General features: G+C 46.2%; 1 long non-coding RNA gene across 1 annotated transcript in view; it reads right to left on the bottom strand.

The window, feature by feature from the left end:
- LOC138284741 (uncharacterized) overlaps nt 1-10,735 on the bottom strand; it is a 229,526-nt gene extending 218,791 nt beyond the window's left edge. Inside the window, exon 1 of the long non-coding RNA XR_011201452.1 lies at nt 10,404-10,735. This is a non-coding gene — a long non-coding RNA (uncharacterized lncRNA). The remainder of the gene's footprint in view (nt 1-10,403) is intronic.
- Between the last annotated feature and the right edge of the window lie 4,333 nt (nt 10,736-15,068).

The following is a 15,068-nucleotide window of genomic DNA, read 5'->3' as shown; positions in this document are numbered from 1 at the left end:
TCTGTTTTCCCCTAGTTGAATAAGAGCCTTAATTGGAATAAGACAGATGCTAGAATATCTGCTAAAGAGTAGCATATGTCCCATTAGTGATCTGTTGAGTGTATAGAGGCATGCTAAAAAAATGGACGGCACATCTGACACTTTTTGGAAGGTTACCCACATCCACCAACCTCTGAATAAAGCTCTAAATGTCTTGAGCCAACTGAAAGTGTTTCACTTACTTTTGTTTATTTCTTAGGCTATGATAGTGTACACCTAAAGTGTCCTCCGCTCTTAGTGACAACACCAACAGTTGGAGGTAGCTAATTGACAGTGGTGTGCTCCTTTTCATTTGAGATCCATGGGAGAAGAAAATATGTCTAGCTATTCTCTGTAAAACAAAACCTGACCAGCCCCACATAGTTACTTCCTCAGTATATGATCTTAAATATAGTGTTCATGGAGAGCAAGCGCTGCACGAATGGTGTACTATGCAGTAAAACATTGCATGTCACAGACGGTGGTGCATCTTTGCAACAGGGTGACAGTGCTGTTTTCCTGAATCAATACTTTTAATTTGCATCTTAAACAATATAGAGAGAATCCAGCTTTCCTTGCCTTCTGGGCTGAAATCCACATTCAACCAAGAGAACTATCCTAGACTAGTGTATTTTCTGAAAACCGGTATCCTGCTGAGGCAGCTTGGTTTACTGAGCAGTCGAGCAACACCTCAGTTTTACTTTTCCTGCAGAAACTTCAGCCTCCCACTCAACAGTCCATTGTCCATTTGATGATCTGCATACAGTGAGTATAATTATGTCCAAGAAAAAGCTACTTGCGTTGCTCTCAGCTCTAGTTAGCTGAGCTCCTGAATTTTAAAAGTAATATATTTATTGGCTGAACCTTGGGTCCCCCAGTACCTTAATTCTGAATAATCATTTTCTCTCCAAACCAGTACTTTGTTTTGACTATGATGTTAGACTGAAGCTTTAAAACATAAGTTGCCATGAGTGCAGAATACGAGGATCAGGATACTTGATACTAATGTCCCCATAAACATAGGGGATAGCTAGTGTTAGACCTGTCAGCCTTAGGGTAATCTTCCCCCAAACATTTTGCCTTCTCCCCATCTGTTTTGATAAATTTGTTTTTATTGGCCTTAGGACTCTTGAACTTTACCACTGCAAGCCATTACTAAAGTGCTTATGTTGTCTTCCTAAAACATGGTAAAATTGGCTTAAACCTGATTGGCATATTTAATTTACTTATAAGTATACTTATAGTAAAGTGGTATATCATATACCAAGGGCTGGTAAATTAAATGCTAATAGTGAGCCTGCAGCATTTATTGTGCTACACACTTAAGTAGTCCTTCAAAACATGTCCAAGGCCTGCCATAGTAGCATGTGTGCAGTTTTAAACTGCCAATTCAACTTGGCAAAATAAACCTTTTGCTGAGCCTAAAACACCCTTTTTAATTCATATAGGTCAACTCTAGGGTAGGCCCTAAACATCCATAGGGTAGGGTGCATTGCATTTAAAATGTTGGACATGTACTTTGAAGTTTTATATGTCCTGGCAATAACAACTCACAAATTCATTTTTCACTACTGTGAGGCCTACTTCTTCCATAGAATAACATTGGGTTACCTCATTAAATTTATTAAGTGATAACCTTTGACTGGGAACATGTAGGAATGTCATGTTTGGTGCCTAATGAACTGTAATTTAAAACCTCCTTAAATGGTAAAGTAGAAATTTAGAAAGTTGCTATTTTCCTGTCCTAACAATTTAGTAGTTGCAACCTGTTCCCTGGGTTACATTACTAGGTGAGGTTTATAGTTAGCCTTTGTGTATTCCTCCCAGAGAGTAACTCAAAAGGTGGACTGGGTGTTGTCAGGATGACCCATCCTGACTGGATGGGTGGGGAGAGTTGTGCACCCCCCCACTTACACTTCAAAGAAACTGCCTCAGCCACAAATAACTTCACATTAGCCTTTTATCACCACAGACATACAGGACAACGGCAGAGAAAAAGGAAATATCAGCACAACTTGTGAGGGAAAATCTCTAGAAATTCCATCCATTTCAAAGCTGGCACCAGAATGAATATTGGAACGCCATACCTACTCTTCAGTTCACCTCTAAACCTGTGGAGAACTCTCATGTGACTGCCCTGTTGCCTGTGACCTGCTTTCTTACTTGAATCTAGGATTAGCAGAGTGATTTCAAGGACTAGTTGTCTGGCCTCCTGCTCAGAGCCTTAGGGATAGAAAAGCCTCTAACCATCTTGAACCCAGGCCTGGACCTCACCTGAGTGAACCTGGAACCTAAAGTGGTGCTAAAGCTGCCTTGAAAGCCTAAATCCAAAACCTGGGACTTAGAAAATTCTCAGCCAAAAATTGCCTAAAGAACCGAGAGGAAACAGTGACATACCTGCTTGGTGATCCACTCAAGGCTCATCACTGGTTGGATAACTTTATGGAGCCCACCCGCTACGTTCTTCTCCACAGCAGCAAGTTCTGTTCCACTGCACCTCACAGAATGGGTATCTGTCCTTGTGGAGCCCTCGTTGGCTAAAGCCTGCAACTTTGTCCTGCTGAATATTTTTGACTTCCAAAAAAAGAGATTAAGTCCAAACAAAGAAATCTTCAACATGTCTTATTCCAGCGGCTCCCTGACTATCCCTTCACCACAGAGACCTCTGGCTGTCTTGTCAAACTGAATTTTACTCTCTCAGACGTTACTTTCAGAAAGATTCTGCTAAGTCCAAAAGTAACTGGAGACTAGGCCGAATCCACTTTTTTGTATCCAAATCTTGCTCCTACGTGGTTGGCCACAACTTTCACTTTGCCTAGTCTTGTGTGACTAAATATCTTCATGTAGTATCCAAAGTATATGTACATATAAATGTTATTGACAAGCATAGGCAGAATGTAGTCACTGTGTTCTAATCTGGAATGGAATAGAGTCATGTAAGAATGTCAGGAGGAGGACTCTGAGAAGAGCTGAGAGACAGTTGGAGAGTGATTGGGACCTTCTGTGCACAATAAACTTAGGGGCATATTTATACTCCATCTGCGCCGAATGTGCATCAAAAAATTTGACGGACATACAGCACAAACCTTGCCCCATATTTAAACTTTGACGCCCGAGCCCGCGGACGTCAAAATCCCGCCGTGTGCATAATTTTTTGGATGCGGGAACCCACCTTGCATTAATCATATGCAAGGTAGGCATTCCCGTCCAAAAAATGACTTAAACGGCTATGCGTCGTATTTATGCTTCTGGGCAAAAAACAGCCTGATTTGCGTCAAAGACTAATGCCTGGGTCAAGGCAGGCGTTAAAATGGGGCAAACACACCTGTATTTAATCAGAACACACAGAAGCAACAGCAGAGCAGTAAAAGGGAGACATGGAGGTGCTACTCATCCGGTGTGCATGTAGAAGCAGAGCCCAGCAACAACAACAGCAGTTACCACAACACCAGCAGGGACCCCAAAGGCAGCGCAGAAGGCAAGAGAGAATATTCCGCACCAGAACAACCCTTCATGGCCTCAGGGAACATGACATCATCCAGAGGTACAGGTTGAACTGGCAGGCCATTCAGCAGCTGCTGCGCAACATAGAGCCACAGCTGGCACCCACCTTGCTGACACCCCGCACCTTCCCAACAGAAACCAAGCTGCTAGCTGTACTCCACATGTTGGCAAGTGGTTCCTTTCAAAGCACTGACGCCCTGGTTGCCGGAAGATTACAGCCATCATTTTCTGCCTTCTTGCCCAAAGTACTGGATGCCATCATTGGACTCACACCCCGCCACATCTGCTTCCCAAACACACTGCAGAAGCAGCAGGAGACAAAACCGGGGTTTTACCTCATTAGTGGCTTCCCACACGTCCTTAGTGCCATCGACTGCACACATGTACGCCTTGTGCCACCTACTGCAACTGAACACGTCTACCGCAACAGGAACCACACACTTTCCATCAATGTGCAGGCCATTGTCGATCACCAAGGATTGATCACCGACATTGTGGCAAAGTATCCTGGGAGTGTCCATGACTCATTCATCTTCCGTCACTCTACCATCAATCAACACTTCCAGGATGGACGATATGGCAATGGACTACTTGTTGGTAAGTACAGAAACCTACTTATATACACACTGCACAGCAACCCTCTAGGACACACAACACATGCACCATGACAGCAACATGTGGACAGGAACACACAGAGGTCATGACATTAATAGCCATGTTTCATAGGTCTGCAGTGAACCTGTCACACATCTGAAATTAGTGTACAGTCTAATGTTAAGACGTCAATGATCACAACGTTTGGAAAGGTTTGGCCAATTGTCACCTTGCAAAATGTAACTGTGTCACTGATGTTTAAATTAATCTATAGAATAAGTCTAGAGGTATGGGATGTCCAGGGTACATAGATGAAAACGTGTTACCACCACTGTCAAAATTAATCTGTGTATGGAACTATCATCTCACCCCCAGTGAAGACACAGGGACACCTGTATCACAAGTCACAATGCTAGGGAGTGCACACTACTGCAAATACCCAAATATACTGCTGACAACCGGTCAGCAGGCAAACACTTGTTCAGCCAAGGAAACAAGCAAAGGCACATGGTACATCCTACAAGCCTAGGAAGGAACACAATAATACAAAAGAGTCACAGACAACACAAGACAACTACTGCCATGCAAGGTGATATCAATGGGGCAAACTACATCAACATGATCCCATTCATTTTCTTTTTCAGCGGATCAGGGGTATGGGATCCAGCCATGGATTATGACACCATTTGGCAACCCAAGCGCTGCAGCAGAGCGTGCCTACAATGACGCACATAGGAGGACAAGCAGCAAAGTCAAGAGGACCTTCGGCATCCTCAAGTCGAGATTCAGGTGCCTCACTATCACTGGTGGCAGCCTCCTATATTCCCCAGAAATGGTCTGTAAGATCATTCTAACATGTGCCATCCTGCACAACATTTGCATACGAAGGAACATTCCCTCTTAGAACCAGAGCCACACAAGCCTGAAGAGGAGGAAGAGGAGGATGCTGGCCTGCAACATGAGGTGGAACAACAAAACACAATGCTGTTGGATTACATAGGCACCAACATATTGTGAACAATTTATTTTAAACCAACTCACCATCACCACTGTATTAACTAATGTAAATAAACATCTATAATAATCACCATATCATGGTATGGCTACTCATTTGTGCTCACCTTTATATCTAAATATCAGAATAAGAGTGTAGCCTCATGGAGCATTGCTGATATACCGATCAGGACACAGAAATTTCCTGAGCAATTGTGATGTGTATCATACAATAGTCACATACACACACACTGTAAATGACATATATCCTGTACATTTCACCTTTGAAGGGCAATAGCAGAGGACCACACCTATTTCACACATACATGTTGGCAACATGGTTCATCGCAGCATATGGCACACAACTAAGACACAATCAGTCAATAAGGGAAAAAAGCCTCATACATGACGCAGTGGATGTGCAATTGCATTGGTAACAGGAATGTATGACTAGACCCTTCACAGAAGTAAGTCGCACAGCACCTATCTTTGCAAGGACTATCTGTGAATAGAGTTCCATATAAGCAGAACATAGACAGCACAAGTGCCATACCTAGGACAAGCATTGCGCACATGACATTCCATGTACGTCAGCCCATTTCCTAACTCCTGACACACCCAGGCATTGAGGTATTGTACTTATGTGCATCACCTTGCTATCCTCTCCTGACACCAAACATGCCCAATTTGTGCAATACATATATGTAGGCCACACATATAGCCATCTAGTGCGTAAGCCAAGCTTGAGAATCCTGTTAAGGAAGTAGCGGATCATGGTCCGCAGCAGTATGATGTCTCACATGTGACCATACACCGTCAACACCAAAGTGGGTGCAATCAGCCTATCTCAGTTGTGTCACAAATGTAACATTACATTAAAATGACAAAATTACTCAAACCCAGTTACTGCTCTGAAATTTTGATGCATACGTGTCAAACAATGACGCACAAGCGTGAAAAAATGACGTTCATGGACAAAAACGACGCATCATGCCCTTAAAATTGGTTAAGTGTTAGACTATTTTCAAATATATGGATGCGGGCTAATTTTTACTCCTGTGCGTCGAAAAAAATGACGCACATTCTTCTTTATCCCCTAGTCCCCTTTTTCGGTGCTAAGATGTTGGGTAGGCCACGTCTTGGCAAGACGGGTGAGGAGGAGCTTGGGGGTTTATATGGCTGGTGTGCCATATACTCCCACTTATGATTGAGGCAGGGGGGCGGGTGATACAGGGGTATCACATCGAAGCGTGTCGAATCCGGTGGGGAAAGGTCCTGCAGCGCATATAACGGAGCCAGAGGAATGACCACCAGCTGAAGCACTGCTGGGCTGACCTCATCTCCAGGGAGCAAGATCTCCTGGAACGCCTGGGAATAGTGATTGGTGGCCCTGTTGGTGAGTACAAATCATATAAATGTGCACGATTAAAAGCTCTGTAGTGACATCAGATGATATGTACAATATCTGCCGGCTATGTTGTTGAGTGTGTGGAATGCTTTGGAAACATTCAGGGTCATTGATGGACTATTTGAAGGACCACAATTGATAGCTAGCTTACACATAGTTTTTGTCTTTGGAATTGTTGGTCAGTGCACAGATTTTGAGCACATTTCTTCCTTCCATGCCTTACAGGTGGACCCGCACCCTAAACTGTGGGCGAGGTGGCTTCATTTGAGGACCCCGACAACTCCAGTAAGTATTGACGCTATTGCGTCAAAAAACGCCGCATCTCTGGTGTGCGGGGTTGTAAATCGACCCACAGTCATTTCCACCGCATTAATGTCGTTTTGCTTTATAACTTGACGCTGAGATGTGTGTAAAAAAAAATTACTTACACCTGTGGTTTGCGCCGCCATGCGTCAAAGTATAAATTTGACGCCCGCAAGGCACACCGAAATGGCGTTAGCCGGTGGTAATATTTTTGACGCAAAACTGCACTGGCGCAGTTTTGCGTCAAAAAGTATAAATATGGGCCTTATTCTCCTACTAACTTCATTTGTTCATGAATTCCTTTGTACAAGACCACCTTGTTACACTTTGGTTGGTACATTGTTCATTTAGGAGCTACTTTTCACTTTAAGCTTAAAAAATGCATAACTGCGGTTCTACTGATTGGTTCTAGTGTTTTGGTGTCAAATTATTTATTGGATATTACTCTATGTTTTCTAAGTTTGTGTAGGATTTTTTTCGTGTGTTGGGTTTTCATTTTATTACTGTTTAAGTATTGCATAAATACTTTACACATTTCCTATGAGTTAAGCCTGACTGCTTTTGTGGCAAGCTACCAGAGGGTTAATAACAGGTTAATTTAGTGACTTTTTGTGGTTCACTCTGACAAGGATTGTGGCTCAGGTAGGGTTTCACCCCCTTCAATCAACAACCTATTTTTTCACACCTTGATATAGATGTGAAGTTTCTGTCTGCTGTGGCGTGCTTGAAAGAAATCATACTTGAGAGCCTCAAGCAGAAATTATCACCCTTGACCTAAAAATCAAGACCAAGGCCTCCTTGATTGATGTTTTGCGTGGTACATTTTCTAGGGTAATACCTATCAAGAAAACAGAAGGCCCCTCAGCTCTGATGATTTTACCCAACCTAAATTAAGATATAACACCAGCATGATGATTCAAGACAACACCCACTCAGGCTTAGTATACCATACAAATTATACAAACAAAAGAAGCAGGGACCTGAAGCTAGTTCCCAAATTTAGGTAGAGAGCCACTCCTTTATATGGAGCACCCTATAACACCAAGGATACTCTCAATATGCTCACCTCAAATGTCTGTTTTTCTAGCAGAGTTTTTAGGCATAGGATTAGCACAGTGTCATCCACATCAAGCTAGAGAGTGTAGAAAGTGGTAAAGCTTTTTCTCAGCTTTACAGAAAAGTTTTAAAGCAAAGGATTACCAAGTACCACCCATGTTGAGCTGTAAAATGACAAAAGCCTTTTACCATTCCAAGCATGGTATTGCAGTCTTGTTTTTAAAATACCATCTTTGCCAACCTGGAAAAAATAAAAGCAGGTCCTGACACATGTGTTTTGCTCTAATTGGAGCTCCTTGGAGAGATATGTATTTGTCCTGACTCAGGGGAGCACCCAGTACAGGTCACGACAAAGTTCAGGTTTAGAGTGTCACACTAATACAAGGACCTAAAGCCCAGATGATCTCGACCAAACCGGAAGCAAGGAGAACACCTGCATGATGATTTGGATAAGCACATGCCAACAATACCAAAAAACTATGCTTGGTGGTCAGTCCTTCACTTTCTTGGAGACCTGCTCTGCTGGAAAATATTAAGCACCTGTGCCTGTGTTCCAATGGTCAGCAGCAATATTTCCTGAAATCCTGAAAGTTCTCCCTTGTCATCGTGTGAAATTATATCACCATCTCTCAAGCCTGTAGAAAACTTTTAAATGTACACTTTTTACCCTACAAGCAGGATTATGTTCTGTTAACCAAGGCTAGTTTCCTTTATTAGAACTTTCGTGGAACATCTTAAACATCTCAAGATATTGCAGCCTGAATTTCCTGTTGTACCCTAACCCACATCCACAGTGAACCATTGACTTCACTGGTTACTTACCAGTCCAGTGGGCGCCTCCTGGATCATGTATGCCACAAGCACTGAACAACCATGACCTTGGACATTGACTTCTGCTATCTGCAGTTTGTGTCATTTCCGAGTACCAACAGTGAGGTACCAGCCTGTATCACAATATAAACTGGCAGTTGGTCCTTGAAGGAACCTGTCTGGAGTCACTATTGATCCCCAGAACTGAGTCAGAACCATCCTTAAAGAATTACCAAATAGCCCCCAGATGATATTCAGGACTACCAAGTTCATCACTTCCCCAGCAAATCTTATTTGCTTCCTCAGAGAGCTACCTTAGTAAACTCGGTGGATTTCTAGTGTCAAATACTTTTTGTTGCTACCCTAGTAGATATCCAGTGCAAACCCAGAAGCTTTTGATTTGTAAAACTTTTTCTCTTACTCTCTCAGTGGACGTTCCTGACATGTCCATTCTCAAATCCTCCTCATCCGTTAACTTCTGTTTGCACCCCAGTACATCTCCATTTCAGCCCAGTGGATCTTCATGACCATTTGAGCACATTTCTGATACTCCCGGGCATTAAAATATCACTGCAGTGAATTTTAATGGCTGCTTCACAGCATACCCATTGCAACCCCAGTGAAATTGAATTTGTCACACTCGATTTTCTTTGACTCCTGATCAGATTTCACAAATGGAACTGGATCACGTTTGAAAGGAATTTTAATTGGCTCATTGCCTAATTATAAACAAGTAGCAATGTGTCTATTCTAAAGACAAAGGAAATTTACTTGGTCAGATTTGGTAAATCAGATTCACTGTTTTCATGGAGGACAGGATTTTGGATACTGGTTTGCATGAGGGGAGTGTCTGTCTGGACTGGCAAAATAGGTGAAAAATGATGTGCATGAATGCTACCCAGAGTGATTGCCAGGGTTTAGACCATTTGCAAGCAATTCTCCCTTCACCTTTTGTATGTTTGATGTAATACCATAAGTGGCCAAGCATATGCCCAAACCCTTACTTGCTGTGTTAAGCTGTACCTCGTTGCGAGAAGCCTAATAAGGCTAAAATATGTTTTTAGGTTGTTTGTGTTCCCTTCTAGAGGGGCTTTGCTTAGAAGTTTGGCACTGACTGCTTCCATAAGGAGCAGAGGCTGTACCTATTTCCATAAGGAGGGCCTGTGTCTCGAGTGTCATAGACAGAAAATGCTTTGTAAATTGCATTAATTAGGCAAAGTGACAACCCTTAACTCATTGTCCCAAGAATCAAACGTCCTAACTATTGCAACTTCAGAAACTAAAGCAAGGTTTTGTGTTCCTCCCTGCATGGCCCTGCTTTGAGAGATCAACATGCCAAAAGTATATTAACGGAATTGGAGTAACTTGATAGTACGAATCTGCCACCTGGTTCGTTATTTCAATGCCCCACGACTAACAGCAATGTGGTCCAAGTTCCCCAGTAGCTGCCATGACAATGTTTCACCCATGCAATTCGCCTCAAAACATGACAATCTGCATACAGATATGGAGGATCTCTGCCCTTTGTAGAGAGCCACCCGGGCTCTTGTAAGCTTTGTTGTCCTCAACGTGATGATGTACAGTGTCCGGAGGGGGGGCTATAAAATAAAGTGGTGCCAGACCCTCGATGTTCTTTAGCACTAACAAGCACCAACGCTGTGTCACAGTTTGTTTATGAGCACTAATGGCCTGGTCCAAGGGCGCGATAATTATTCACCTCAGCCCTCGACATTGGCGACGAGGCAGAGCGTCATCCACCCCACGCCACGCAAGCAGGCTCCACCTCTCACTGGTGGGCACATCAACAAGCCGCAGCTCACCCGCATTGCAGCCAGCTCCTTCCGACGGCCTCCACGCAGATCCAGGCCCCCCATCGGCAGCTCGCAGGCACCGGTATGGTGCATCATCTCCCTGGCACGGGGAAGACAGCCTGCACAGGTGTGGTCGCAACACCCTGGCTTCTGACCGGCAGCAGCACACGAGGGCCCGAGCCATACATGCACATCTAGGCTGCCGGGATGTGTAGTCGGCAGCTGAGTGAGAGAAGCGCTGCTCCCACAAGACACGTTGGAGCGTAAGGACCCTAGGGTTGCCCTGCCTACTGCCTGCGGTGACACGCAGCCTCATCTGGAGAGCCCTGCCTCTGGCACGACTTCCTGACTGTCAGGGGAAAATCTTTCACAGGCCTGCACGCATTGAGGAACGTCTCCTGGATCCTGTATCACCGGCTTTCTCACGTGACAGCTAACCAGACCCAAGGTACCTGGGGCTGAACACCCCCATTACTGGAAGTGGGCAAGAGATACTCCAAGTGGGCTGGCTCTTCAGTGGGTTCACCTGCACAGGGGTGCAGAAATCCGTTTTTTTTAAAGACCTGAAAAAAAAAGAAATTTACTATAAGGACTCCTTTTTCAAAGAAAGGGAAGCTGAGAGAACAAGGGACAGAAAACCAGACCCCGGGTTAGTACCGGGAGCTCACCGCCTAATGCAGATCACCATCACCCAGTGCACAATCCGGGACGCATTCATCTGTCACTGTGCTACCCCTGTTTAGCCAGTTAGCAGATCCTGACACAGCTGTGCCCCGATGGTGCCACTGGCTCTGCAGGTTGAGGTACTATTTCAGAGCCACACGAAAGACTGATGGGGCTGTGCAAAGATCCCTCATGTTGCATTTTGGGGGCGCCAAGATCTACACAGTTATTTTGACCTGCAGCTTAACCCGGTTATGAGAGGTTTAAGCTGTGGCATGTCCAGCAAACAGACACAGAATCGCTGGACATGTTTTACGCATGTCTGCACAAGCTGGTGAGCACCTACACAGGCATCAACTAACATGAGGAGATAAGAGCACAGATAATACAGGGGTGCCGCTCCAAGGTACTACGCAAGCTGATCTTGCGACAACCCGGCATATCACTTGATGAAATATTCATCCTTGCGAGGTCACACGAACTGTCCAATAGTCGTGCGGAGGACATGGCAGCCACCATACCGCGGTTCACCCCGGCGCCGGGACCAGTCAAACTGGGCACAATGAATTAAGAACAAGACGATGCCATTCAGGGATGCCAAAACCTATTGCGACTGGCTCGATCCCCAAGAATGGAGGAGAGAAGGTGCGGGAACTGTGGCCTCGACCACCGAATACCGGGATTGTGCCCAATGAAGGGCAAAAGCTTCTCCAAATGTGGTAAGCCAAACCATTTTGCTAAGTTCTGCTGGGGAGGAACTTGGACCTCATCTGTAAGAAGGGCGGCAGTGAAACACGTAACACCAGCCGAAGATACAAGGGCAGAGGCAGTAGACACATACCCAAGCTCTACCCCATACGAAGACAACGAAGATGATGAGATATTCATCGTCTCGTTTACCATCAGACCAGAGGTGGCGACTGCCACCCATGTGTACCATAACCGTTAACGGCACGCCGGTGACCTTGCTCATAGACACAGGGCATCAGTAAATGTAATGGACATGGAACAGTACCGCAAGATATCTTCCCCACCAGAACTCAAACCGTGCTGTACCAAGACATACGCCTATGGGGTCATAGACCCACTACCCCTGCAAGGGGCGACTAAGGTTACCGTAGGCAGTGACCGCCACTCGATACATGCCAAGTTCCACATGGTGGAAGGCAAAAAAGGGACACTCCTAGGATGACACACAGCAGAAGACCTGGAGCTAGTTTTCTTCGCTCACCAAGTCCACGTCTCCCACGCAGAAGCAGTGCTGGCAGACTTCCCAGAACTCTTTTGAGGGCTAGGGAAGCTGAAGGGAAAACAGTTCCACCTACATGTCGACCCAGTGGTAAGACCCACGGCTTTAAGACACCGGTGGGTGCCTTCCACCTAAAGCCACAGGTGGAGCGAGAATTACAGACTCTTAAGGAGCAAAGGGACATAAAGAAGGTGACCAGTCCGATACCCTGGTTATTGCTTCTCGTCATCGCCCCAAAGCCAAAACAACCTGGCGCCATCTGTCTCTGTGTGGACATCACACCCACCATGGATGACCTTATTGCAGACCTCAATGGGGCCCAATGGTTCTCCAAGATGGACTTAAACTCAGAGTACCACCAGCTGGAGCTAACCCCCGAGAGCCGCAATGTCACCACGTTCTCGACCCAGGTCGGACTGCGATGCAACAAGTGACTCAGTTTCGGGGTCTCCTTGGCCACGGAGATCTTCCAGAATGCCATACGGGAGACACTGTCAGGTTGGCCATTGTCATCAGTCTGAGTGATGACATCCTAATTTTCTCCGGCACCTTAGAGGAGCACCATAAACACCTGCGGGAGACACTTCAGCAGTTATCGAAAGCCAGACTGACTTTGCACAGGAAGAAATTTGCTTTTTATTGCAACCCTATTGACTTTTTTGGCTACATCTTTTCGAGGGAGGGGTTGAAGGTTGACCCCAAGAAAGTAGACACCATCCGAGGGGCAGCTGTATCTCGCAACGCAACCAAGGTCAGTAGTTTCCTTGGTATGGCGATGTACTCTGGGAGGTTCATCCCCAATCTGGCCACACTGGCCGAACTTCTTCAGCACCTCACGAAAGTCAATACCCCATGTGAGTGGAGCCCAGAGCGGGACAAGGCATTCCAAGCTGTCACAAGTGCACTTTTGGACACAGTGATCATGGTGTACTTCCGCCCGCGAAAGAGAACAGAGGTGGTGGTCGACGCCAGGCCTGTCGGGCTAGGGGACGTGCTGCTCCAGCATTGGACGCCGGTGGCGTACGCAAGTAGGTCCCTCTCAGCAACAGAGGCCAGATATGTGCAGATTGAGCAGGAAGCGCTTGCCATCAGGTGGGCCTGTCAGCATTTTCATTTTGAACTTGTGTGGACACAAAGTTAGGATGATCACCTACCACAAGCTGCTGGTATCCCTCTTTGCGAGCACAGACAGACTTGCCCTTCTGAGAATGGAACAGTGGGCACTGCTCCTCCGGACCTACCGATTCCAGGTCGCCTACCTGCCCGGAGTCAACAATCCTGCAGATTATTTGTCACGTCATCCTCTTCAGCCACGCTCTCTGGAAGAAGGATAGGAGGATGATGGACAGATGGAGAGCTTTGTGAACATGATAGTGAACATGGCATGTCCCACTGCTCTGACAGTGACGGAAATCGTGGATGCTTCATGCGGGGATGCCATTATTGGTCGAACCAAGGAGGCATTGGCCAATCAGTCATATTCCTTGACAAGACACAAGCTTTGGACTCAGAAGAGCGCAGGGTGATGCAGCAGATCTGGAAGGTGAGGTTGGAGCTCTCGGTGAGTCCAGAAGGTCTCCTTCTCCATGGACATTGCTTGGTGATACCCGAATGTCTGCAGAGCTCAGTGGTGGAGTTGGCACACCACGGACATCAAGGGACAGCGAAGACCAGAGCCCGCCTACGGGGCAAGGTATGGTTCCCCAGAATGGATGCCATGGTGGACGAACTAGTGAGAAGATGCCACCCATGCGCCATCACCGTCCAAGACCCAGCTCCTGCTCCGGTGGTAACAGAACCACCCAGTACCCAACCTTGGTCCTGGATAAGGCTAGAATTTGGTAGGTTCCCAGATGGAAGGTTGACAGCCGTGATGATTGACTCATGCACCCGATTCCCCGTGCTGGAACTAGTGGTGTCCACGGCATTTGAGCACATCCATCCCACTCTGGAGAAGATGTTCACCCTCCTGGGTTTGCCTGATGAGATAAGAGTAGGCAATGGTCCTCCATTCCATGGCCAGGAGTTTCAGGACTATCTTCGCTCACTGGCTATATCGCATTGGCAAATTACCCCTCAATGGCCCCAGGCGAACAAGGATGCTGAATGACTCATTCAGACTGTGAACCGCACCCTACGAATTGGGGTGGATCAACAAGAGGACAGTGAGTTGTGCCTGCACATGTTCCTGAGGGCCTATCAGCAGACACCCCACAGCACAGATACCCAGGCAGCTTTGATGTTCAGGTCGCCTCCCCGAGACTGCATACCAGAGGTGCTCAATGGTGATCAGGTGCCTTGGATATGACCAAGACACAGCAGAAGCAAGAATGGACAAATACCAAAGCCAGCGAGAAGAGAAGAGCAAAACACCCCGACCTATATGTGGGCGAGACAGCCATTCTAAAGGACCACCATCAAGGGTGGAAATTCTGAACCCCCTACGAGCCTGATGTCTGGAGGGTGTAGAAGATCGAAGGGACCATGGTCACCGCCAGCAGAGGGTGACGGCAGGTGACCCGGAACGTGTTGTGGTTCCGGAGGGTGTAGCGGGAGGGAGTTTCTGAAGCCAGACTTGCGGATGAGAATGATGAAGAGCTCGATGGGGGCGGTCATTCGCAACAGTGGTCTCCCGACGGATGCCGACACGAGGGCAAAG

This window comes from Pleurodeles waltl, chromosome 3_1 (assembly GCF_031143425.1).
Source record: "Pleurodeles waltl isolate 20211129_DDA chromosome 3_1, aPleWal1.hap1.20221129, whole genome shotgun sequence".
Taxonomy (NCBI): Eukaryota; Metazoa; Chordata; class Amphibia; order Caudata; family Salamandridae; genus Pleurodeles; species Pleurodeles waltl.
The sequence above is the reverse complement of the archived record's forward strand: the minus strand, read 5'-3'. Positions and strand labels throughout refer to the sequence as shown.